This window comes from Somniosus microcephalus, chromosome 8, assembly GCF_052327205.1.
Source record: "Somniosus microcephalus isolate GS21.2 chromosome 8, FLI_Smic_1.0, whole genome shotgun sequence".
Lineage (NCBI taxonomy): Eukaryota > Metazoa > Chordata > Chondrichthyes > Squaliformes > Somniosidae > Somniosus > Somniosus microcephalus.
In genome coordinates, this window is record NC_140994.1 from 266,235,096 (window position 1) to 266,262,837 (window position 27,742).

The following is a 27,742-nucleotide window of genomic DNA, read 5'->3' on the forward strand; positions in this document are numbered from 1 at the left end:
TGGGTGTGAGTTAGGACACGGGGCAGTGAGCACAGGGGGTGATGGGTGAACGGGACTAGGTGTGAGTTAGGACACGTGGCAGTGAGCACAGGGGGTGATGGGTGAACGGGACTGGGTGTGAGTTAGGACACGGGGCAGTGAGCACAGGGGGTGATGGGTGAACGGGACTGGGTGTGAGTTAGGACACGGGGCAGTGAGCACAGGGGGTGATGGGTGAACGGGACTGGGTGTGAGTTAGGACACGGGGCAGTGAGCACAGGGGGTGATGGGTGAACGGGACTGGGTGTGAGTTAGGACACGGGGCAGTGAGCACAGGGGGTGATGGGTGAACGGGACTCGGTGCGAGTTCGGACACGGGGCAGCCGAGGTTCGGATGAGCTGAAATTTACGGAGGGTGGAAGGTGAGAGGCCGGCCAGGAGTGCGTTAGAATAGTCGAGCCTGGAGTTAACAAAGGCATGGATGAGGGTTCCAGCAGCGGATGAGCTGAGGCAGGGGCGGCGGCAGGCGATGTTACGGAGGTGGAAGTAGGTCATCTGCTCTGATTTATTCTTTCCTTGCATCTTAAATCTGTGCACTGTCAGCATTGACCTATCGCCGGGGTTTCACAAGTCAGATAAATGATCCTTTTTCTGAAGCCATGTTTCCGACACTGCCCCTCACAACAAGATCACAGGACGGAAACAGATGAGGGCGGCAATTCAGCTCAGCCAGCCAAAGGCAACACACGTCATCGCATCATCCAAACGCCATATTATAGTACGAAAGACAAAATACTGCGGATGCTGGAAATCTGAAATAAAAACAGAAAATGCTGGAGATACTCAGCAGGTCAGGCAGCATCCGTGGGGAGAGAAACAGAGTCAACGGCTCAGGTCGATGACCTTTCATCAGAACCTCCCGTTACATAAGAACAGGAGGAGGCCATTCAGCCCCTCGAGACCATTACATAGAAAGAAGGATAAGGAGAAAGACGAAGGCGCCCATCAAAACCTCAGGACGTCCCAAAACACTTCCCAGCCAATGGAGCAGTTTTTGAAGTGTAGTCACTGTTGTAATGTAGGAAACGCGGCAGCCAATGTACACACAGCAAGATCCCACAAACAGCAATGTGATAATGACCAGATCATCTGTTATTGGTAGAAACATAGAAACATAGAAGATAGGAGCAGGAGTAGGCCATTCGGCCCCTCGAACCTGTTCCGCCATTTAATGCGATCATGGCTGATCATCCAAATTCAGTACCCGGTCCCTGCTTTCTCCCCATATCCCTTGATCCCTTTAGCCTTAAGAAATATATTTAACTGCTTCTTGAATATTATTTAATGAATTGGCCTCAACTGCCTTCTGTGGTAGAGAATTCCACAGGTTCACCACTCTCTGGGTGAAGAAATTCCTCCTCATCTCTGTCCTAAATGGCTTACCCCTTATCCTTAGACTGTGACCCCTGGTTCTGGACTCCCCCGCCATCGGGAACAGCCTTCCTGCATCTAGTCTGTCCAGTCCTGTTAGAATTTTATAAGTTTCAATGAGATCCCCTCTCATTCTTCTAAACTCCAGCGAGTATAAGCCCATTCGACCCAATCGCTCCTCATACATCATTCCTGCCATCAGTTGTTGGTTGGGTGATAAATATTAGCCTGGACACCGGAGTTAACTCCCCAGCTCTTCTTTGAAATGGTGTCTGAGAGGGCAGACGGGGCCTCGGCTTCAACAGCTCATCCAAAAGACGGCACCTCCAACAGTGCTGCACTCCCACAGTCAGCCTAGATTTTTTTACATAGGAACAGGAGGAAGTCATTCAGCCCCTCGAGCCTGTTCTGATATTCAATTAGACCATGGCTGATCTGCACCTCAACTCCATTTACCCGCCTTGGTTCCTTCATACTCTTACCGAACAAAAATCTGTCGATCTCGGTCCTGAAATTTTCAACTGACCCCCAGCACCCACTGCCTTTTGAGGGGGAGGGTTCCAGATTTCCAATACACTTTGTGTGAAGAAGTGCTTCCTGATTTCACTCCTAAATGGGCCTAGCTCTAATTTTAAGCTTCTGCCGTCTTGTTCTGGATTACCCGACATGAATGGCCTCCTGTTGTTCCTGTGTAACAGGCTGAAGGGGCTGAATGGCCTCCTCCTGTTCCTGTGTAACAGGCTCAAGGGGCTGAATGGCCTCCTCCTGTTCCTGTGTAACAGGCTCGCGGGGCTGAATGCCCTCCTCCTGTTCCTGTTCCATCCACCACCTTAAACATTCACTCCCTCCACCACCGGCGTACCGTGGCTGCAGTGTGTACCATCTACAAGATGCACTGCAGCAACTCACCAAGGCTTCTTCGGCAGCACCTCCCAAACCTGCGACCTCTTCCACCTAGAAGGACAAGGGCAGCAGGCACATGGGAACACCACCACCTCTAAGTTCCCCTCCAAGTCACACACCATCCTGACTTAGAAGTATATCGGCCGTTCCTTCATCGTCGCTGGGTCAAACTCCTGGAACTCCCTCCCTAACAGCACTGTGGGAGCACCTTCACCACACGGACTGCAGTGGTTCAAGAAGGCGGCTCACCACCACCTTCTCGAGGGCAACTAGGGATGGGCAATAAATGCTGGCCTCGCCAGCGACGCCCACATCCCATAAACAAATTTTTAAAAACGGGCTCGAAGGGCTGAATGGCCTCCTCCTGTTCCTCTGTAATGGGCTCGAAGGGCTGAATGGACTCCTCCTGCTCCAGTGTGTTAAGATAGGACAATATTCAACCAGCAGATGGTGATGTTGGAGCGATGATGATACACTGCACAGCAGCAGCAGGTAAACTCAGGTCTGGTATTCTGAGATCTCTCACAAAGTGTCAGCTGTGGCTCACTGGGTATCAGCCTTGCCTCTGAGCCAGAAGGTCATGGGTTAAAGTTCCTCTCCACAATATCGACAGTATAATTGAGCCAGTGAGAGCTGGTTAGAACCAGTTGGAGTCGGGTCGAGCCGGTTAGAACCGGTGACAGCCAGTTTCAGCCTGTTTGAACCAGTGAGATCAGGGAAAACCAGCTCAATACGCAGACTAACGCAGTCCTTAAAGTGACCTCCTGTTGAGCTGCAACCAAAAAGATAGGTTTTAAACACTCCACGGGCTGGAGCACAAATATTTAGGCCGGTACTCCCAGTGCAGTCCTGAGGGAGCACTGCACTGTCGGAGGGGCAGTACTGAGGGAGCGCTGCACTGTCGGAGGGGCAGTACTGAGGGAGCGCTGCACTGTCAGAGGGGCAGTACTGAGGGAGCGCTGCACTGTCGGAGGGGCAGTACTGAGGGAGAGCTGCACTGTCGGAGGGGCAGTATTGAGGGAGCGCTGCACTGTCGGAGGGGCAGTACTGAGGGAGGGCTGCACTGTCGGAGGGGCAGTACTGAGGGAGTGCCGCACTGTCGGAGGGGCAGTACTGAGGGAGCGCTGCACTATTGGAGGGGCAGTACTGAGGGAGCGCCGCACTGTTGGAGGGTCAGTACTGAGGGAGCACCGCACTGTCGGAGGGGCAGTACTAAGGTATCGCTGCACTGTCGGAGGGGCATTACTGAGAGAGCGCCGCACTGTCGGAGGGGCAGTACTGAGGGAGCGCTACACTGTCGGAAGGGCAGTACTGAGGGAGCGCTGCACTATCAAAGGCAAAGTACCGAGGGAGCGCTGCACTGTCAGAGGGGCAGTACTGAGGGAGCGCCGCACTGTCAGAGGGGCAGTACTGAGGGAGCGCTACACTGTCAGAGGGCAGTACTGAGGGAGCGCTACACTGTCGGAAGGGCAGTACTGAGGGAGCGCTGCACTATCGGAGGGTGCTGTAGGTGTTTTGCGGACCAAGTGATATGCAAGGTCGACACTCACACCATCCCCGGAAAAGATCACAGACTCAGGGTTATGGTTCAAAACGGTCTTTACTCGCAGGCCTGGGGAGAACCTTTCAGATCGCTGTCTGAATCCGACTCCACCGATATCCTAGCAACATTCACAATTATACAAAAATCAAACCCCTGCCCTAGGGGCGGGTGCGAAGCTTATCAGCATATACAGAGTTATAGCTAAATGGCAATTATAAACCATGACATTTAATCCTTCCTGCCACCTACAAACTCGCAGTTCTGTTATCAGTTGGTCCTGTCACCTTCTGTGACTGGGGCCTCATAATCTATTACTTTACAACCGTCCATTTGTCTCTGACCAGGTGGTTTGCTTGTTACATTTTTTCTTAAGAATACAGTCCTCGTTAAGTCTGTTCAAAGCACAGACTTTTGGCCTTGTTCTCGGGTTACTTCTGCAAAGCAAGCACATTCTGATTAGTCCCACCATACTTTGATTTAATGGAACCCTGTTGTGAGTTTACAACAAATGAATTCTTAAGTAACGAATTCTTAGGTGTGTTATATTGTATATGTGCTTCCTCGCCTGGCCGAACAGACATCCTCCCCAATCTTCCCACGAGTTGCTCTGCAGTTTAATTTCTCAGCATTTGAAGTCACTTAATCATGTTCCTAAAGCTTAGTTGGGTAAATGCAATATACAGACCTACATATCGTTTTAACTCAGGGTATGAATTAACTCATTACTTCCACCTTGTACATTGGTGCTACATTATACATATTCTAACATACAAAACTAAAGTATAATAGTAATTTGGTTACATCAGTCCCCCCTTATGGTCCATTGGTCACTTTGACCCAATATGGCCAATATGCTATAGTTTAAGATTGTTTGCTATGAGTACCGTCGCCCTGGTGGTACCAAGGCAGGGTGTCTAGTACTCATACTTCCGCGATCCTAAACACAGTTTTCATAATAATTCTCCTCACGCCCTACCCCTTGTTTGTTGGTGGTTAGCAACAGTGTTTCTTTCTCTCCTTCCTTCTTTATTTGTTTGGTTATGGCCTGTGCTAGGTTTTAGTTCTTTCGCCACCGGCAATATCCACAAAGTAAGAACAAAAGGATCATCAATACGGCGCCTTGCACAACTACCAGCACGTGTGACATGATCCTGATCCAGGGGTGTATATCGACATTTAGCCGCCAGTTCCAGATCTTATTGTACCAAGGAGTTTCCGCTAATGTTGTACCAATGTCTTTTTGTTGTTTCTTTAAGTCTTCCTCTAATTTATGATAATACTTTAAAATTTCCTTCGTTTCCTGCCGTAATTTCTTCCAAGCTTCCTCTTCCTCTAACTTAGGAATTGCCTTGGGCTCTGGTATGACATAAGTTTCAACCTCTTTATTAAGTCCCATGTTATCAAGTGACCAGGTTTTCGTTTCCTGCGGTCTTGGTGGGTGTATATATTGGTGTCCTATCTGTGTAGATAATTTTGGATCAAAACAAAAGTTTGGTTGGGGAATGGGACAAGTCAGATCGTGATATTCATATTTCTGTTCAGTTGTGGTGACACAAAATGTCCCGTTGTTCCTCGGTGCTACCCTTGTCCGGTGTATCCCCCTTGGGTGTACCTCAAGGGTGCAATTGGTGGTTTTTGTAAATCCGCACTCAGATGTGTCTCCCTCGGTGGGGGGGTGTGTGCACGCCCATGTCCTTCCCTTGTGGTGGCACCCATCCATTACCACCCCCCTTAAGGTTCCATTCTTCTGGTTATTGTCTTCATCCCTTTCCCAAAGTGCCTTGGTAGGGACATCATGATATTTAACCCAACTTTCCCTTTGTACCTCTCCTATATTAATCACATCGTATAGGGGCTGTCCCTCTTCTGGGAGTTGTGGGATGGCCAGTACAAAGCCAATCACCTTAGCCCATGGGGTCAGACAATTGCTTGCCCGGTATACTTGTCCCATTTTACGCCCCTCACAAAATCTTTTATTTGTGTCAATCCAAGGTTCCAGATCCTCATTAGTAATCCAGTCAGGGATCTGTCCATTATTTATTTGCCTGATGTTATGCTGAGCATTTGACAATAGCCATGAGCCATACATGGCACATATTAATTCCTTATGGGTTTGGCGAGAAGCATTGTTAAGTCGATCAATAATTGTATTGATTGTTTCTGCATGGGGGGGGCTACTATCTCTTCCACCCCCAACAATTGCATTATTGTTTGTTTTCCTGCCAGTGCCAATTGCTGGCTATTTCCGGTGGCTTGTTTCAGTAATTTCTCTATTTTTGCTTGTAGTTCCTCTACTCCTTCGTTTACTCCTTCTATGTCCAAGCTATTAACTGTTGCTATCCCGGCCGCATACCCATTTCCAATACTCCCCGTTTCTTACGTCTTTGTAAGATAGATTTCCCCTGTGGACCCTCTAATTGTTTTACCCACAGGGAGCTCCATATTTGTTTTGTATGATTGTCACACATCGCGGGCATCTCAAAAGTACTCGTATTAATGGCAAGTTTAATAATTCTATGGGTTACACTAAAATACACCTCATCTTGTGTTTTTCTTGTTATTAAACCCCCGGGTGCCCCTTTTTCCATTGATGGGCAAGTCAGTGGGGTGAGGGTATTTCTATGCTTGTTGCTTTTCCTTTGTAACCCTATCCCCTCTGTCCTTCCCCTGATCTCCATCTGTAATATTTGTCCTCGCCTGGGTCCCTTTTTGCGTTCCGCATTAAAACATCCTATCATTCCCCTATGTTTTTTTACCTATTTTGGGTCAATTCAGTGTATTCGAACTCTGTCCCAGATATGGGATCCCGATATAATTTGGTGTCATTTCAACTGCTTTATTGAATCCGAATCCTATATCTACGAAATATCCTTTACCTACTTGAAACTTTGGGGTTATTTGAACATTGTCCTTAGTACATAGACACTCTATCTTAATCCCTTCGCCCTCCGTGACCCGGATAAACAAAGTCCCGTTAGCTGTATTTTTGTATTCACAATAATCACAGTACACAATCATATCGCATCCGTCTCCCGAAGCCGCCCCCCATTCTGGCTGATTACAGGAAACTTTGTGCTATCCGGCACCCATGGGACCGAGCGACTGCCGTTTTTCTAAAAGCTCCGGATAGACCAGCGTCAATGTTATCAGATAGGAGCTTTTCATCGCAGTATCTGACCACAAACACTGTTGCTCAGCAACAGCTTGTAAACACTCGGCCCAGTAGCTTGGAAGCGTCTCTGAAGCTGTTGCTAAGATACAGAGACGCTTTCCAGAGCCTGCCTGTGAAAAGCAGAAAAAAAACACCTAACCAAAACGGCTGCTGATTTCTGCCGTTAGATCAAAGTTGTCGGACATTCAACTTCCGGATAGCACAAAGTTTCCTGTATTATGTTTGAAGTCTGGTCGATACCAAAGAGCATCAGAAGTCCCATTACAGACTCAGGGCGTATGTTTAACCATAAACTCCCGAATTGCTCCCGCCTCCCGCTAGACTTAGCGCTTATGCTTAGCCATAGAATCCCGATGAGAGCGCAAATGATGCTCCACTTCATCTTTGTATGAGTTTGTTGTTCCTGTAAAGATAGACAAAGGGGCCAGTCGTCACCGGCCGATTAGAATTATTCTATTATCCGTTCTATCAGTTCAAACTGCTGTACATCTTGTTCATTTCCTGGTCTGTGGCTCTGTCTCCAGATATACTTGAAGATGCAGACCACGGTGTATAATATTAACATCCCGCACAGCCCTAGCATTAATATATGTAGAAACTTCCCTTCCCATTCTTTATAACTTCTAGCATACTCCTCACTCTCCTCAAAAGGCACCATCTCTGGCTTACTCATTGTCTTTGTTATATATCTTTAACTGAGTCCAGTGCTTCCATCTTCCTTTACCCGTTCCGGACTCATCTATACAAGCGCGTGTGTCACTGTTCATTAATACTTCATAAGGTCCTGACCACCTGGGTGCTAGCCCTGGTTTGGCTGGTATTATTTTTGCCATCACCTTGCTACCTATTGCTGGGACCTCCTTCTGGTCGTCCCGTGTATCCTGTTCTAGATCCCGTATAATCTGTTGGTCTTTGGCCTCATGTCTGAGAGCGTGTAATTGCGTACACAATTGTTTAATAAATCTCCTAATTCTATCCTTTAGGGGCCCTACATCCTCACCCCCGGTAGCGACTCCTTCCGGCAGTGTCATTGCTCGTCTGGTCATTAGTTCGAAAGGTGTCAGCCCCGTGGTTCTATTCGGAGTTGCTCTAAGTCTCATCAGTATACTCGGGAGTAACTCTGCCCATCCCTTCCCCGTGTCTTCTATTGCTTTAGCTAAGGATAATTTCAAAGTCCGGTTCATCCTTTCCACCATCCCTGAACTCTGAGGGTGGTATGGTATGTGGAACCTTTGTCTGATACCTAACAATGCGCATGTTTCCTTTATAACCTTCCCTGTAAAGTGTGTTCCCTGGTCTGAATCAATCTGCAGCGGGACCCCCCCATCGTGGTACGACCTCCTCTGCCATTATTCGTGCTACGGTTGTTGCTGTGCAATCTCTAGTGGCGAATGCTTCAACCCATATTGGATATACCCATGTGTTGTCTACCATGGTACATTTTCATTAATTCTTGTTGTATACAGCTTGGTGTACATATTTGCTGCTCTTTCCTCCATATTCCCCCCGCCCATTCTCTTGCGCCCCCTCGTTCCCATAGCTGTTTCTCCTCCTGTGATACTTCCTTATGTAATTTGGATATATCTATATCGTCTGGCAATGCAGTTATAGCAGCTATGTCTATCTGTGTTTCTGGTTCTGTGTTGCTCTTGTTCGCCGCTGCAATCTGTTGCTCTACCACTTTTCTGGCTGCACAATCTGCGGCTCTGTTTCCCCTTTCTGTGGAGGTGTTCCCCCTCTGGTGGGCTTTTACCTTCACTACAGCTGTTTCAGTGGGTAACCCTGAGGCGGGCTACCAATTCCTTTACTAATTCCTCATGCTGTATGGGTTTGCCACCTGAGGCAATATACCCCCTTCTACTCCAAGCTGCCAAATAATCATGTATTATACGACTATCGGTATAGATATTCACCCGTTTCCCTGCTGCCAATTTTAATGCCTCTGTCAACGCTGTTAACTCGGCAACCTGTGCTGAACTACCCCCTGGTAATCTTCCTTCCCTCTGGATGGTGCCGTCTCCCGTCACCATGGCCCAACCTGTTCGTGGTGTTCCGTTAACATATTTACAGGACCCGTCCACATATAGCTCTAGGTCTGCCTGTGTCAAAGGTAATTCCCTGATCCTGTCTACATACTCTAATTCCTCTTCACTGGTGCAACAGTGATCCTCTCCTTCCATTCCCATCATAGATGCGGTGTTCTGGCTCATGTCTCTAACTATCTGTATAGATTCATCTTTGGGTAACAGGACAGCCTCCCAAGCAGCCTTCTGGCCGTTTGAGACGGTGCTGCAATTCGTTTACAAGATAACTTCCATTTATCAAATCATAATTTTCCTTCTATCACTGTGGGGAAATATTAACTTAACATTAAGAAACTTAAATTTAATAATGTCCAATATCTTTAAATTTTATTCAGTAATACTGAAGTTGTTGCTTGGTGAACTTAAACAGCTGCCAGTGGAAAGGGTTAACTCCTTTGCAGGCTTTTGAAGGTGGAGCAAAACATTATTGCGTCACTTCACGTAAATAAAAAAAAACACTCCCGATCGAAAAAAACAGTTGTGTTTTCACACTTTAACTAAACACGAACACTTGGGCTTCATTGGTCAGATTCCCTTTCTCAGCTGCCCGTGAAGTGCGTTCCTTGGTCGGGATCTATTTGTAAGGGTACCCCCCTTTGATCAAATCCTGTATAGGCTGGGCCATTTCTGCATATTCTGGGATAAAGTTCCGGCAATAATTAAATAGCCCTAGTACCTGCTTGACCCCCTCCCCTCTCTGGCATGGTCCCTTCCTGCTGCCATCTCTAGCTGCTAGTAAGTACGGGACTGTGATAAATCAAAGCACGCAGCCAGTGATTGCGTGCTGTCCCCCTTGGTCCTAATGCCCCTCCCATCTGTTTTCGGGCATTTGTCTCTTCCCTTGTGTTATTATGTATCCTAGATAGATTTCTTCGTCCTTCCCTACCTGTACCTTTCTAGGGTTTAACTTTAGTCCCGCATTCTGTAGGGCTCCCAGTACCGTAGTCAATTAAATATTGTAGAGGGACCTGCCACTATCAGATGTTCTTGCGGAGTGGAGTTATCTTATTCAATTCAGACTACACCAATTTACACCAACCAGAATTTCACTGTGGCCACAATGAAAGTCTGATTTTAATAGGTTAATTTACCTCATAACTCCAAGGTTAAATCTTAGACTGAAACTTAATCCTTTGTTAAACAAACTTTTTGTTGTTCTTCTCAGTTTTTACACACCAGCTTAACTTAAATTGTAGTACAGGTAAACCATCCCTTATCCGCACTTCCGAAAACCGAAAACCTCTGAAAACCGAAAGTTTTTCGTGGAGCGTAACTAGAGTATTTATGGTCTATATTTATCCCACTATTTAATTTACCAAATTATTACTGTACAAATAAACTGTAATACTATTTATAGTCTTTATTTATCCCACTCAGTGTGAATATTCATAAGGTTCGCTGCAGAAATATTAATGTGTTTGCTTACGGGGTGCTGCCCAGACCCCTGCTAGGGTGTTACATGCTGATTCTGAATACCATTCTGAAATCTGAAAAATTCCAAATTCCGAAAAACATCTGGTCCCAAGGGTTTCGGATAAGGGATAGTGCACCTGTAGTTTTTTTCATTCTGGGGGCACAATCTTATTCGCACATTCTTAAAACTTCCAAAATCCAAGACAAGACAAAAGGGTTAAATGCCTTTTTTTTAACACAGAGAAGTGGGTGGAGCTAAAACACACAACAGACATTTTTCTTTTTTTAAGGACAGACTTTCAGACAAAGGAATATTGTAACTTCTTAAACATTCATAGTCAGGAAAACATTCACACTTTAACACACAATTTCATACAACCTGAAATTCCAGCATATTTTTAAGGTTCCTTTCACCCAGCAAATCTTGTGTTTTATTTGTCTTGGTACAGATGTTAATAACTTCCATGTTGGTAAAGCTTTAAGTTTATCTTTTTTTTTCCTTTTTAAATCGGAGACTCAGCAGCTTTCCCTGGCTTTCCAAATCCCTTTTTTGGTTTTTTTTCCTTCCTTTGCTGAGTTTTCAAATTGGTTAGCCTGCAAATTAGATCTTTTTCCTTCTTTATCTCTCCCTTCTGTTTCAATTCCTTACATTGTTTCTGGTAACAAGCTAAGATTGCCATTCCCCCTTTTCCCTCTTTATCTTTGGTTTGTCCCCTCCACCAAGCCTTTTGGCTCCCTGCACTGTCTTCGGGATCCCACCCTTTCTTTTCATAGCTTCGATAAGTTTTTGATCTTTGTCTGCAAAATAGCGAGTGATGGAGTCATGCTCTCCCCAAGGGGATGGTCCCTCCTCCTTTATCTCTGCATCCTTTTTAGGCATTCTATATAGCTTCTGACTTACTTCTCAATGGTTCTAATGTTACTCTATCATTCACCCACACACACTTATTTTGCGCACACTCACGATTGTACAATCATTCATTCCTTTACTGAGGATTTGCCGCCTCCCGGCTTAAGAGGATTTCCCGCCCTCCGGGTTAGGGGATTTTGCCGCCCCCGCCGACCTTTTCCGAGACCGCACCAGTTCCTCCTAGTCTGTTCCTTTTAGTTCTTATTTCACCACCTTTCCGATTCTTACAGCACGTCTGAACTCTACCGAGGGGTGGTAAGGTAAAACGTACTCACCCTTCTCAGCCCAACGATACTGTGACTCGGAGAGGGTGGGTGATCCTGCCGACTACACCAATTGTTGTAGGTGTTTTGCGGACCAAGTGATATGCAAGGTCGACGCTCACACCATCTCCGGAAAAGATGACAGACTCAGTTATGGTTCAAAACGGTCTTTACTCGCCGGCCTGGGGAGAACCTTTCAGATCGCTGTCTGAATCCGACTCCACCGATATCCTAGCAACATTCACAATTATACAAAAATCAAACCCCTGCCCTAGGGGCGGGTGCAAAGCTCATCAGCATATACAGAGTTATAGCTAAATGGCAATTATAAACCGTAATTAATTCTTCCTGCCACCTACAAACTCGCGGTTCTGTTATCAGTTGGTCCTGTCACCTTCTGTGACTGGGGCCTCATAATCTATTACTTTACAACCGTCCATTTGTCTCTGACCAGGTGGTTTGCTTGTTACATGTTTTCTTAAGATAACAGTCCTCGTTAAGTCTGTTCAAAGCAGACTTTTAGCCTTGTTCTCGGGTTACTTCTGCAAAGCAAGCACATCCTGATTAGTCCCACCATACTTTGATTTAATGGAACCCTGTTGTGAGTTTACAACAAACGAATTCTTAGGTAACGAATTCTTAGGTACGTTATCTTGTATATGTGTTGCCTCACCTGGCCGAACAGACATCCTCCCCAATCTTCCCACGAGTTGCTCTGCAGTTTAATTTCTCAGCATTTGAAGTCACTTAATCATGTTCCTAAAGCTTAGCTGGGTAAATGCAATATACAGACCTACATATCATTTTAACTCAGGGTATGAATTAACCCATTACCTCCACCTTGTACATTGGTGCTACATTATACATATTCTAACATACAAAACTAAAGTATAATAGTAATTTGGTTACTTCAGAGAGGCAGTACTGAGGGAGCGCTGCACTGTCGGAGGGACAGTACTGAGGGAGCGCTGCACTATCAGAGGGGCAGTATTGAGGGAGCGCCGCACTGTCGGAGGGGCAGTACTGAGGGAGGGTTGCACTGTCGGAGGGGCAGTACTGAGGGAGTGCTGCACTGTCGAAGGGACAGTACTGAGGGAGCACTGCACTGTCAGAGGGGGCAGTACTGAGGGAATGCTGCATTGTCGGAGGGGCAGTACTGCGGGAGCTCTGCACTGTCGGAGGGACAGTACTGAGGAAGCACTGCACTGTTGGAGGGGCAGTACTGAGGGAATGCTGCATTGTCAGAGGGGCAGTACTGAGGGAGCTCTGCACTGTCAGAGGGGCAGTACTGAGGGAGTGCTGCACTGTCTGAGGGGCAGTACTGAGGGAGTGCTGCACTGTCAGGGAGGCAGTACTGAGGGAATGCTGCACTGTCGGAGGGGCAGTACTGAGGGAGCGCTGCACTGTCGGAGGTGCAGTACTGAGGGAGTACTGCACTGTCGGGGAGGCAGTACTGAGGGAATGCTGCACTGTCGGAGGGGCAGTACTGAGGGAGCGCTGCACTGTGGGGGGGCAGTACTGAGGGAGCACTGCACTGTCGGAGGGGCAGTACTGAGGGAGTGCTGCACTGTCGGAGGGGCAGTTCTGAGAGAGCGGCGCACTGTCGGAGGGGCAGTACTGAGGGAGCGCTGCACTGTCAGAGGGACAGTACTGAGGGAGCGCCGCACTGTCGGAGGGGCAGTACTGAGGGAGAGCCGCACTGTTGGGGGTCAGTACTCAGGGAGTGCTGCACTGTCAGAGGGGCAGTACTGAGGGAACGCCGCCCTGTCAAAGGGGAAGTACTGAGGGAGCACAGCACTGTTGGAGGGGCAGTATTGAGGGAGAGATGCACTGTCGGAGGGGCAGCACTAAGGGAGCGCCGAACTATCGGAGGGGCGGTACTGAGGGAGCGCCGCACGGTCGGAGGGGCAGTACTGAGGTAGTACTGCACTGTCGGAGGGCAGTACTGAGGGAGCGCTGCACTGTTGGAGGGGCAGTACTGAGGGAGCGCTGCACTGTCAGAGGGGCAGTACTGAGGGAGCTCCGCACTGTCGGAGGGGCAGTACTGAGGGAGCGACGCACTGTCGGAAGGGCAGTACTGAGGGAGCGCCGCACTGTCGGAAGGGCAGTACTGAGAGAGTGCTGCATGGTTGAAGGGGCAATATTGAGGGAGCGCTACACTGTCAGAGGTGCAGTACTTCGGGAGCGCGGCACTGTTGGAGGGGCAGTACTGAGGGAGCGCTGCACTGTCGGATGGGCTGCACTGAGTGAGTGCTGCACAGTCGGAGCGGCAGTACTGAGCTAGCGCCGCACTGTCAGACAGGAAGTACTAAGGGAGCGCTTCACTATCGGAGGGTCAGTACTGAGGGAGCGCAGAACTGTCGGAGGGGTGGTACTGAGGGAGCGCTGCACTGTCAGAGCGGCAGTACTGAGGGAGCGCTGCACTGTCGGAGGTGCAGTACTGAGGGTGCACTGCACTGTCGGAGGGGCAGTACTGAGGGAGTGCTGCACTGTCGGAGGGTCAGTACTGAGGGAGCGCTGCACTGTCAGAGGGGCAGTACTGAGGAAGCGCCACCCTGTTGAAGGGGAAGTACTGAAGGAGCGCAGCACTGTCGGAGGGGCAGTACTGAGGGAGAGATGCACTGTCGGAGGGGCAGCACTGAGGGAACGCCGAACTGTCGGAGGGGCAGTACTGAGGGAGCGCTGCACAGTCGGAGGGGCAGAACTGAGGTAGCGCTGCACTGTTGGAGGGGCAGTACTGAGGGAGTGCCGCACTGTCGGAGGGGCAGTACTGAGGGAGCGCTGCACTGTCGGAGGTGCAGTACTGCGGGAGCTCTGCACTGTCGGAGGGGCAGTACTGAGGGAGCTCTGCACTGTCGGTTGGGCAGTGCTGAGTGTGTGCTGCACTGTCGGGTGGGCTGTACTGAGGGAGTGCCGCACTGTCGGAGGGGCAGTACTGAGGGAGCGCTGCACTGTCGGAGGTGCAGTACTGCGGGAGCTCTGCACTGTCGGAGGGGCAGTACTGAGGGAGCGCTGCACTGTCGGGTGGGCTGTACTGAGGGAGTGCTGCACTGTCAGAGGGGCAGTACTGAGGGAGCGCTGCACTGTCGGAGGTGCAGTACTGAGGGTGCACTGCACTGTCGGAGGGGCAGGACTGAGGGAGTGCTGCACTGTCGGAGGTGCAGTACTGCAGGAGCTCTGCACTGTCGGAGGGGCAGTACTGAGGGAGTGCTGCACTGTCGGAGGGGCAGTACTGAGGGAGCGCTGCACTGTCGGATTGGCTGTACTGAGGGATTGCTGCACTGTCAGAGGGGCAGTTCTGAGGGAGCGCCGCACTGTCGGAGGTGCAGTACTGCGGGAGCTCTGCACTGTCGGAGGGGCAGTACTGAGGGAGCGCTGTACTGTCGGACGGGCAGTACTGAGGGAGCGCTGCACTGTCAGAGGGGCAGTACTGAGGATGCGCTGCCATGTCGAAGGGGAAGTACTGAAGGAGCGCAGCACTGTCGGAGGGGCAGTACTGAGGGAGAGATGCATTGTCGGAGGGGCAGCACTGAGGGAACGCCGAACTGTCGGATGGGGCGGTACTGAGGGAGTGCTGCACGGTCGGAGGGGCAGTACTGAGGTAGCGCTGCACTGTTGGAGGGGCAGTACAGAGAGGGCGCCGCACTGTCGGAGGGGCAGTACTGAGGGAGCGCCACACTGTCGGAGGGGCAGTACTGAGGGAGCGCCACACTGGTGGAGATGCTGTACTGAGGGAGCTCTGCACTGTCGGAGGGGCATTACTGAGGGAGAGCTGCACTGTCGGAGGGGCAGTACTGAGGGAGCGCCGCACTGTCGGAGGGGTAGTACTGAGGGAGCACCGCAATGTCAGAGCGGCAGTACTGAGGGAGCACCAAACTGTGTGGTAGAGAATTCCACAGGTTCACCACTCTCTGGGTGAATAAATTCCTCCTCATCTCTGTCCTAAATGTCTTACCCCTTATCCTTAGACTATGACCCCTGGTTCTGGACTCCCCGGCCATCGGAAACATCCTTCCTGCATCTAGTCTGTCCAGGCCTGACAGAATTTTATAGGTTTCGATGAGATCCCCTCTCAATCTTCTAAACTCCAGTAAGTATAAGCCCAATTGACACAATCTTTCCTCATACGTCATTCCTGCCATCCCAGGTATCAGCCTGGTGAATCTTCGCTGCACTCCTTCCATGGCAAGAACATCCTTCCTCAGATAAGGCGACCAAAACTGCACACAATACTCAAGGTGCGGTCTCACCAATGCCCTGTACAACTGCAGGAAGACATCCTTATTCCTGTACTCGAACCCTCTTGCTACGAAGGCCAACATACCATTTGCCTTCTTAACCGCCTGCTGCACCTGCATGCTTACCCTCAGCGACTGGTGCACAAGAACACCCAGGTCTCTTTGCACGTCCCCTTCTCCCAATCTATTGCCATTCAAATAATAACCTGCCTTCCTGTTTTTGCCACCAAAGTGGATAACCTCACATTTATCCACATTATAGTCCATTAGCCATGTTTCTGCACAATCACCCAACCTGTCCAAATCGTACTGGAGTTTCACGACATCCTCCTCACAGCATACCCTCCCACCCAGCTTTGTGTCTGTAGTGTATGTACTTTGAAGAAGGAACTATATTCTGCAGCCCCTGTATACTGCAGTACCAGTAGTGACCACCCCTGTATATAAGCCTGTGTAGTAACTTTGTATAGTAGTTCCAGTTTTGTCTCCACTCAGTAAACACCTGTTATAACCAACTCCTGCAGTCCATGTCTCAATTACACACGGACGTAACACTGGCGACGAACAGATCCGAACTTACCTACAGTTCTGCACCACCTCATGGGGATCCATCCCTGAAGCGAAGTTGTTAGAGGTCGAGGCCAGAAGGAAGAAAAAAAAAACAAACAGAAGAAACGGGCGTCGACCGTGGGCAACCACCTCTGATTCATCGAATTCAAAGATTTGCAGGAGAGGCTGTCGAGAGCGGGGCTTGGTTATCCTGTCTATGGTGTTCCAGCTAATCGGGCTGGTGGCAGGTAGTACACTGATCCTTCCTGGGCTGCGGCGGGCTAGAGCTCGATCGGGTGGCTTTTCAACGGGGCCGAGCAGCGTTGTCGGGAAGAGAAGAGAGAGAGAGAGGGTGGAGCACACAGGGCGCGGCCGGTGCTACGAAGCCGGGCAGCGTGCAGGCCTGAGAAGAGGGAGGAAAATGTCCCGTAGGGTTTGCTCTGACGACGGGAACAGTAATTAAAATTAAAGAAATTAGAAGCGCAGAAAGCCGCGAGGAGCTGCAGTTTGCCACAGGGACCGCGGAGAGCGGCGTTAGCAGCAGCGCGGGGGGGAAGTGCGCGAAGACCATAGGGCGTCGCCATCAAGGCATAAAAACGCCAGCAACAGTGCTAGCAGCAGCGGAGAAGACAGAAAGCGCAGGAGGCACCAATTTGTTCAATCAGGGAAGAAGGCAAAGCGCGGGAGGCGCCATCTTAGATCTCCAAGATGCCGAAGACTGGCAATATCACTGCCTTCGATAATGCAATAGAAGACTGGACCACGTATGTGGAAAGAGTCGAATTATATTGCAAGGCAAATGAAGTAGCCGATGAGAAAAAGGCATCGGTACTACTAAACTTAATAGGCGCAAGAACGTACGGCCTATTGCGGAACTTGATCACGCCAGCCAAACCGATGGCGAAGAGTTTTAACGAAATTGTTGATATCCTACAGGAACACTTAAATCCTACACCGCTGCTGATAGCAGAAAGGTTTAAATTCCACAAGAGAAATCAGCATAAAGATGAGAGCAATGCTGATTACCTTACGGAACTACACAAGCTATCAAAGCACTGCCAGTTCGGAGCAGGACTGGCAGATACCCTACGGGACAAATTTGTCTGTGGACTCCTGAGTGAAGGAACCCAGAAGAGGTTACTCTCAGAGAAAGAACTGACGCTAGATAAGGCTTTCAGCGTGGCAGTATCGTACGAAGCAGCAGCAAGGGGAGCTGCGGAAATACAGCAAAAGCCACAGGAATACGGCACCCATGAAATGACACGGGGATTTGAAAAATGTTATCGCTGCGGCAGAACAACCCATGACCAGAAGGGCTGCTGGTCCAAGGACAAAATATGCAGGCAATGCAGAAAGATGGGACACATTGTACGAGTTTGCAGGTCCGGGAAGAAGACTAACGACAACAAAAAGGCAACTAAGGAACAGTACAGGAAAGTACAAAAGATGACGGACAGTAGTTCCGAAGACCAGAAGAGCGATAGTGAATCCGGGAACAAGAGACTAAGCTGTCTCAAACTTCACAACGTAATCGCAAAAGAGGATCACCGAACCATTTGGGTCACCCTCACGATAGCAGGGTCCCAAGTCAAAATGGAATTGGATACAGGATCAGCCACCGTCATGAATCGACGAGACTACGAGCGGCTATTCTCACACATACCCTTGAAAGACACATCCGTTGTCTTGAAGACGTATACGGGGCAGAAAGTATACCCCAGAGGGAAAATAAGGGTGCCTGTCGAATACAACGGCAAGGAAATACAGAAATTGTATCTGTACATACTGCAAGATGGTGGACCACCGTTATTGGGACGTGAATGGATCAGAAAGATAAGCTTAGACTGGCACTCCATTCAGGCACTGACTGTGGCTGGTAAAAAGGATGACGACGTCACACCTGGACGATTGTCAAAAATCTTAGCTAACGCTAAAGAGGTATTTCAACAAGAACTGGGAACTCTTAAAGGCGTAACCGCCTCGATAAAAATAGAAGAGAATGCAATTCCCAAGTTTTTCAAAGCAAGACCGGTACCGTATGCAATTCGCCCAGCCGTCGAGGCAGAGCTGGAGAATCTGGAGAATGCAGGCGTGTTATCTAAGGTAGACTGGAGCAAGTGGGCGACACCCATCGTTCCTGTCATGAAGAAAACGTTAAACAATAAGTCTGAGGAGCCAAGGAAGGTTCGCATCTGTGGGGACTTCAAGGTGACGGTGAACCCAGTCCTTCACACAGTACAGTATCCTCTCCCGAGGATAGAAGATATTTTCGCCTCACTATCTGGAGGGAAGCGTTTTACAAAAATTGACCTAGCACAAGCATATTTGCAGATGGAGGTTGAAGAATCCTTTAGGAAGTATCTCACGATAAACACTCACAAACGTCTTTACCAGTATCATCGACTGGTATTCGGAGTGGCATCAGCTCCGGCGATATGGCAAAGAGCGATGTAACAAGTCCTGCAAGGGATTCCGGGGACTCAGTGTTACTTGGACGACATCCTAGTGACAGGTGAAAATGACAGTGAACACCTTGCCAACCTAGAGCAGGTGCTCACTAGACTAAGAGAACATGGGCTACGAGCCAATCGCCCCAAGTGCGAGTTTTTTAAGAAACAGATATCATATTGTGGTCACGTGATTGATGAAGAGGGGTTACATAAGTCCCCTGACAAAATTGAAGCGGTAGTTGTGGTAAACCGCTGTTACCGTTCACAACCGTTCACTATTGTTACACTGTTGTTATCACTGTTTACACTGTTGTTATCGATACACAAGGTTACCTCTTGCCATGCACACTGCTATACCTGGGCTTACCTCAGCTGACTCCGCCCATGGCTCCGCCTGCTTGCCCAGGTATAAAGGTGACCGCTTGGCTAGTATTCTCCCTTGTTGGAACCGATCGCCCACGAGGGTGGGCTCTGTTATTTAGCCAATAAAAACCTATAGTTACTATCTTAACTCATCGCTTTTCATGGACTGAATTGATAGGTATATCAATTTTATTGGCTAAATTTTGAAATGAGTGGATCGGAGCAGCCAAATGACCAGCCAAACGACCAGCCAAACGGCCAGCTACAACAGCCACAGCAGCCGGCCTGGCTGCGAGCCCTCCGACCGCCGTACCTGGATCTAAACCCACAGGCAGCGAACTCAGCCCTCGACTTCGAACACTGGCTGAGCTGTTTCGAATCCTACCTGGGAGAATCCGGCGTGCCTCCGGGATCCAAACTAAGAGTTCTGACCGCCCAGGTGAGCCCTAAAGTATTTGCATTCATCCAGGACCGTGCTACATACGAGGACGCCCTCAACCTGTTGAAAGAGCAGTACCGGAGCCCAGTAAACTCAATGTACGCCAGGCATCTCCTAAGATCCCGCTCGCAACAGCCAGGAGAGTCGGTTGATGATTTCTTACGGGCGCTGCAAATACTCGGCAGGGACTGTGACTTTAAAGCCGTAACAGCTGCAGAACATACCGATGGAAATATCCGCGATGCCTTCGTGAAAGGCCTTCGGTCAGACTGCTCACGGCAAAGACTGCTGGAATCAAAGGACCTCGACCTGAAAACAGCTGCTATCCTCGCTCGCTCCTTGGAAGTGGCCCATCGGGACCTCGAGGCGTACAGTGCTGCGCGACCCTGGGACTCGGGCCCAACTCCGGCCGCAATACCCCTCACACCGCCGCCCCTGGGACCTACCACAGCGTCGGTGTCCCGGAATCGATCGGGACCGCCACCCCCAGGACCGGCTGCAGCAGCGGAGCCCCGCGATCGGGCCGCCTGCTGCTTCTTCTGTGGCCAGGCGAAACACCCGAGGGCGCGCTGCCCTGCAAGGAACGCGACCTGCTCCGACTGCCAAAAGAAAGGCCACTTCGCGAAGGCCTGCAGGGGGAAAGCCACTGACGCCAGCAGTGCCTCATGCGAGTTGTGGGGGCGACCATCTTTAATCAAGGCAACAGATGCCAGCATCGCCTCGTGTGAGTCGTGGGGGTGGCCATCTTTGATCAAGGCCACCGACGCCAGCAGTGCCTCGTGTGAGTTGTGGGGGCGGCCATCTTCTCCGCCATTTTGTTCAACTTCGTGGGCGCCGCCATTTTGTTCACCGCACTCGACCGCCACCTTGTCTCCAGACCCGACCACCACCCCGCCTGCAGACTACAGCAGCTCGCTCAGCCATACACTGGCCTCCGTCACGCTTGACCAAGCCCTCCCGCATCATCTGTCCAAGTCTATGATGGACATCGGAGTAAACGGCCACGCCACGACCTGCCTGTTCGACAGCGGAAGCACGGAGAGTTTTATTCACCCAGACATGGTGAGCTACTACTCCCTCACTGTCCAGCCAACGCGCCAGCGGATCTCGATGGCGTCGAAGTCACATTCAACTGACGCCAGCGGCTACTGTGTGGTGACCCTGTTGGTTAGGGGCACGGAATATAAAAACTTTAAACTTCTCGTCCTGCCCCAGCTCTGCGCTGCCGTCCTACTAGGGCTGGATTTCCAATGCCACCTCCAAAGTGTCACCCTGGCATACGGTGGACCCCTCCCCCCACTCACAGTCTACAACCAGCAGGTTTTAAACCGCCCGCCGCATACCACCTGCGGCCTCTCCACTCTCAAAGTCCCGCCCCCCTCCTTGTTCGCTAGCCTCACCCGTGACTGTAAACCCGTCGCTACCAAGAACAGGCGGTACAGCGCCGGGGACAGAGCTTTTATTAGCTCCAAGGTGCAGCGACTCCTGAAGGAGGGCATCATCGAGAGGAGCAACAGCCCCTGGCGTGCCCAGGTCGTAGTCGTTAAGACCGGCGATAAACACCGCCTAGTCATCGACTACAGCCAAACCATAAACCGGTACACCCAGCTGGACGCATACCCCCTTCCCCGCATATCTGATATGGTCAATCAGATTGCACAGTACCGGGTATTCTCTACCATTGACCTTAAGTCTGCCTATCACCAACTCCCTATCCGCCCTGAGGACCGCCAGTATACCGCCTTCGAGGCAAATGGCCGCCTCTACCACTTCCTTAGGGTTCCCTTCGGCGTCACCAACGGGGTTTTGGTCTTCCAAAGGGAGATGGACCGGATGGTTGACCAGAACGCGCTGCATGCCACGTTCCCTTATCTAGATAACGTCACCATCTGCGGCCGTGACCAGCAGGACCATGATGTTAATCTGGAGAAATTCCTCCGTACGGCCCAACGGCTGAACCTCACCTACAATAAGGAGAAATGTGTGTTTAACACCCCGCGCCTTGCCATCCTCGGCTGCGTAGTAGAGAACGGAGTCATCGGCCCCGACCCCGAAAGAATGCGCCCCCTCATGGAGCTTCCCCTTCCCCTCTGTCAAAAGGCACTGAAGAGAACCCTGGGGCTCTTCGCTTACTATGCCCAATGGGTGCCCAATTATGCGGACAAAGCCAGACCCCTCATGAAGTCCACCTCCTTCCCCCTGACAGCAGAAGCATGCGCAGCCTTCTCCCTCATAAAAGGAGACATTGCTAAGGCCACAATGCACGCGGTGGATGAGTCTATCCCTTTCCAAGTGGAGAGCGATGCATCCGACTTCGCCCTAGCTGCAACCCTTAACCAGGCGGGGAGACCGGTGGCCTTCTTCTCAAGGACCCTCCAGGGCCCTGAGATCCGACACTCTTCTGTCGAGAAGGAGGCCCAGGCGATCGTGGAGGCAGTACGACGCTGGAGGCATTACCTGGCAGGCAAACGATTTACCCTCCTCACCGACCAGCGTTCGGTCGCTTTTATGTTTAATAACAAGCTGAGGGGCAAAATCAAGAACGACAAGATCTTGAGGTGGAGAATTGAGCTCTCCACCTACGATTACGATATCTTGTACCGGCCTGGTAAACTGAACGAACCCCCAGATGCTCTATCACAAAGTACATGCGCCAACGCGCAAGTTGATAGACTGCAGACCCTCCACAATGACCTCTGCCACCCCGGGGTCACCAGACTTTACCACTTCATTAAGGCCCGCAACCTGCCCTACTCCATCGAGGAGGTCAGGACCATGACCAGGAACTGCCAAACCTGTGCCGAATGCAAACCACATTTCTATAGGCCGGACAGAGCAAGCCTGATCAAGGCCACCCGCCCCTTCGAGCGCTTGAGCATCGATTTTAAGGGGCCCCTCCCGTCCTCTGACCGTAATGTGTACTTCCTCAACATTATTGACGAGTACTCCCGTTTCCCCTTTGCCTTCCTCTGCCCAGACATGACCAGTACCACGGTCATCAAATGCCTGAACGACCTCTTCGCCTTGTTCGGGTTCCCGAACTATATACATAGCGACCGGGGCTCATCCTTCATGAGCGAGGAACTTCGCCAGTTCCTGCTCGCGAGAGGTATTGCTGCGAGCAGGACCACCAGCTACAACCCCCGAGGGAACGGCCAGGTGGAAAGAGAAAACGCGACAGTTTGGAAGGCCGTCCTCTTAGCCCTAAAGTCTAAGGGCCTCCCAACCTCTCGCTGGCAGGAAGTCCTCCCGGCAGCACTCCATTCCATCCGGTCACTGCTTTGCACTGCCATTAACGCCACCCCCCATGAACGAATGTTTGTTTTCCCCAGGAAGTCGACTACGGGAACCTCGCTACCAACATGGCTGACTTCTCCGGGGCCCGTCTTGCTGCGGAAGCACGTGAGGGCCCATAAAATGGACCTCCTGGTCGAGAGGGTGGACCTCCTGCACGCCAACCCCCAGTACGCCTATGTGGCATACCCAGACGGGCGGGAGGACACTGTCTCCTTGCGAGACCTCGCACCCTCGGGCACCCCCGAGATACCACCGTTACCCCCCATCACTCCCCCAAATCCAGCTCCTGTAGACGACATGCCGGAACCCCAGGAGCCTTCGTCGACCACGCAGACACCAGCATTACCATCGGATACTGCACCACCGCCGCCGCTGCTGCGCCGATCAGAAAGGCTTACGAGGCCTCCTGAGAGACTGACATACACGAACTGGTAGTACACTTCTCCCCGCCGGACTCAATTTTAAACAAGGGGTGAATGTGGTAAACCACTGTTACCGTTCACAACCGTTCACTATTGTTACACTGTTGTTATCACTGTTTACACTGTTGTTATCGATACACAAGGTTACCTCTTGCCATGCACACTGCTATACCTGGGCTTACCTCAGCTGACTCCGCCCATGGCTCCGCCTGCTTGCCCAGGTATAAAGGTGACCGCTTGGCTAGTATTCTCCCTTGTTGGAACCGATCGCCCACGAGGGTGGGCTCTGTTATTTAGCCAATAAAAACCTATAGTTACTATCTTAACTCGTCGCTTTTCATGGACTGAATTGATAGGTATATCAGTAGTTAAGGCTCCAGCGCCTGAAAATGTGTCGCAACTGAGGTCATTCCTCGGATTGGTGAATTACTACCATAAGTTTTTGCCGAATTTGTCCACAATTCTGCACCCACTGAACGCCCTACTACAAACTGGAGTAGCATGGAAATGGAGCGATGAATGTAAGCGGGCCTTTCAGAAGAGTAAAGACCTAATCACTTCAAGAGAAGTATTGGCTCACTACAAACCATCACTACCGATAAGACTGGCGTGTGATGCGTCTCCCTACGGCATTGGAGCGGTACTGTCACATAAATTCCTTGATGGTTCAGAGAGGCCGATAGCTTTTGCGTCACGCTCGTTAACTTCAGCCGAGCGTAACTACGCCCAGATTGACAGAGAGGCCCTCAGCCTGGTGTGGGGGGTGAAGAAGTTCAATCACTACCTGCACGGTCAGAAATTTACTCTACTAACTGATCATCAACCTCTTGTCTCCATTTTCAACCCTCAGAAGGGCGTCCCGGTAATGACAGCACAACGGCTACAGAGGTGGTCCCTTTTCCTAGGGGCACGCCAATATGACATAGAGTACAAAGGAACTAAACAACATGGGAATGCTGATGGATTGTCGCGCCTACCGTTGCCGACGGTGGAAGAAGCACCTGCAGTGGATCCTGTGGCGATATTCCACTCGACCATAGTCAAATGTCTACCTGTGACGAATGCAAACACAGAAAAGGAAACACGAAATGACCCGACACTCTCCAGGGTCTATGATTTAATGGTGAAGGGATGGCCAGCACATGCGAACCACTGTTGCCAGCATTCTCGCCGAGAAGAGAACAGCTGTCAGTGTGCCGAGGAACCTTGATGTGTGGATCCAGAGTAGTAATTCCACCCAAATTGAAGGATAGAGTGCTCAATGAGCTTCATGAGGGTCATCTGGGAGGGGTAAAAATGAAGAACTTAGCCAGAGCGTTTGTGTGGTGGCCGGGAATCGATAGAGAAATCGAAGAGATGACCAAGAGCTGTACAGGATGCCAGAAGGTCCAAAACGCCCCACCACAAGCCCCTCTACATCCATGGGAGTGGCCCTCATCTCCATGGCAAAGGGTGCACATTGATTTTGCTGGTCCATTTATGGACTCGATGTTTTTAATTGCGGTGGATGCACATTCAAAGTGGCCAGAGGTAATAAAAATGTCCTCAATCACCACAGAAAAAACTATCACAGTCTTACAAACCATATTCGCCAGAAATGGGCTGCCTGAACAGATTTGCTCCGACAATGGACCACAGTTTGTGTCTGAAGAGTTCCGGAGGTTCTTAAAGAACAATGGTGTTAAGCATTACACATCCGCCCCATATCATCCAGCCACCAATGGATTGGCTGAGAGGTTCGTTCAAACATTCAAGAAGGCTATCAAGGCAATGTGTAATGAAGACATACCCCTACAACACAAGGTGGATAACTTCTTGTTTGCCTACCGGAATGCGACACATGCGGTTACCAACCAAACTCCAGCCATGATGTTCTTCAATCGAAGACTACGATGCCGCTTGGATTTGGTTAAGCCAAACATCAGAAGAGATGTGGAGAACAGGCAGTTTCAGAATATGAATGAAAGGCCGACCAGGAGTTTTAAGATAGGTCAACCAGTTTTGGCCCGGGACTACCGCACAGAGAAATGGCAGCCAGGAACGATCTGCACACGGCAAGGACCTCTAATGTATACCGTGGACATTGGAGAGAGCATTGTAAGACGCCATGCTGACCAGATTCTAGAGTCACTGGAAAACGTCAAATCCACACCACGATCCGATACACCTGGTGATGAAACCGAAGTACCAATTGCATCTACCTCAGAATCGGTGATATTGGAAGCAGACGAACCAAACAACGACGTTGATCCCGAATCAACTTTGCCAGAAGAACCTGATACCCCAAAGAGGCGTTATCCAGACAGAATCAGGAAGCCTCCTCAAAGACTGAATTTATAATTGCTTAACTTCAGCTAATGTATATAGCAACTGTAATTGTAAATTTGTTATTTAATTATTAATCGAATGTTATGTACTGTTTAGCTAAAAGGGGAGGAATTGTAGTGTATGTACTTTGAAGAAGGAACTATATTCTGCAGCCCCTGTATACTGCAGTACCAGTAGTGACCACCCCTGTATATAAGCCTGTGTAGTAACTTTGTATAGTAGTTCCAGTTTTGTCTCCACTCAGTAAACACCTGTTATAACCAACTTCTGCAGTCCGTGTCTCAATTACACACGGACGTAACAGTGTCATCTGCAAATTTGGAGATATTACATCCAATTCCCTCGTTCAGATCATTAATATATATTGTGAACAGCTGGGGTCCTAGGACCGATCCTTGCGGTACCTCACTAGTCACTGCCTGCCACTCAGAAAACGACCCATTTATTCCAACTCTTTGCTTTCTATCTGCCAACCAGTTCTCTATCCAAGTCAATACCTTGCCCCCAATCCCATGTGCCTTAATTTTGCACACTAATCTCATATGCGGGATCTTATCGAAAGCCTTCTGAAAGTCCAAATACACCACATCCACTGGTTCTCCCTTATCTCTTTTACCAGTTACATCCTCAAAAAATTCCAGTAGATTAGTCAAGCACGATTTACCTTTTGTAAATCCATGTTGACTTTGTCCGATCCTGTCACTGCTTTCCAAGTGCTCTGCTATTACATCTTTTATAATGGACTCTAGCATTTTCCCCACTACCGATGTCAGGCTTACCGGTCTATAATTCCCCGCTTTTTCTCTAACACCTTTTTTGAATAGTGGGGTAACATTAGCTACCCTCCAATCCATGGGTACTGTTCCAGAGTCTATCGAGTTCTGGAAGATGACCAGCAATGCATCTACTATCTCCAGGGCCACTTCCTTAAGTACCCTAGGATGTAGATTATCAGGCCCTGGGGATTTATCGGCCTTCAATCCCGTCAACTTCCCCAACACCATTTCCCTGCAAATACTGATTTCTTTCAGTTCCTCCCTCTCATTAGTCCCTATGTTCCCCGACATCTCTGGGAGGTTATTTGTGTCCTCCTTTGTGAAGACAGAACCAAAATATGTATTTAATTGGTCTGCCATTTCTTTGTTCCCCATTATAAATTCCCATGATTCTGACTGTAAGGGACCTACGCTTGACTTCACCAATCTTTTTCTCTTCACATATCTATAAAAGCTTTTACAGTCCGTTTTTATGTTCCCTGCATGCTTACTTTCATAATCTATTTTCCCCCTCTTAATTAATCCCTTTGTCCTCCTTTGCTGAATCCTAAACTGCTCCCAATCCTCAGGTTTGCTGCTTTTTTTGGCCAATTTATATGTCCTCTCCTTGGATCTTATGCTATCCCTAATTTCCCTTGTTAGCCACGGTTGAGTCACCTTTTTTGATTTATTTTTATGCCAAACTGGGATAAACAAATTCTGTAGTTCATCCATGCGATCTTTGAATGTTTGCCATTGCCTATCCACCGTCAACCCTTTGAGTGACATTACCCAATCAATCCTACCCAACTCGCGTCTCATACCAGCATAGTTCCCATTATTTAAATTCAGGACCTTAGTCTCTGAGTCAACTACTTCACTCTCCATCTTAATGAAGAATTCTATCATATTATGATCGCTCTGACCCAAGGGGCCTTGCACAACCAGATTGCTAATTAATCCTTTCTCATTGCATAATACCCAGTCTAAGATGACCTGATCCCTAGTTGGTTCCTCGACATATTGGTCCAGGAAACCATCCCGTATACACTCCAGGAATTCCTCCTCCACAGTATTGTTACTAATTTGGTTAGCCCAATCTATATGTAGATTAAAGTCACCCATAATGACTGCTGTGCCCTTATTGCACGCTTCTCTAATTTCCCTTTTAATGCCATCCCCAAACTCTGCATTACTGTTTGG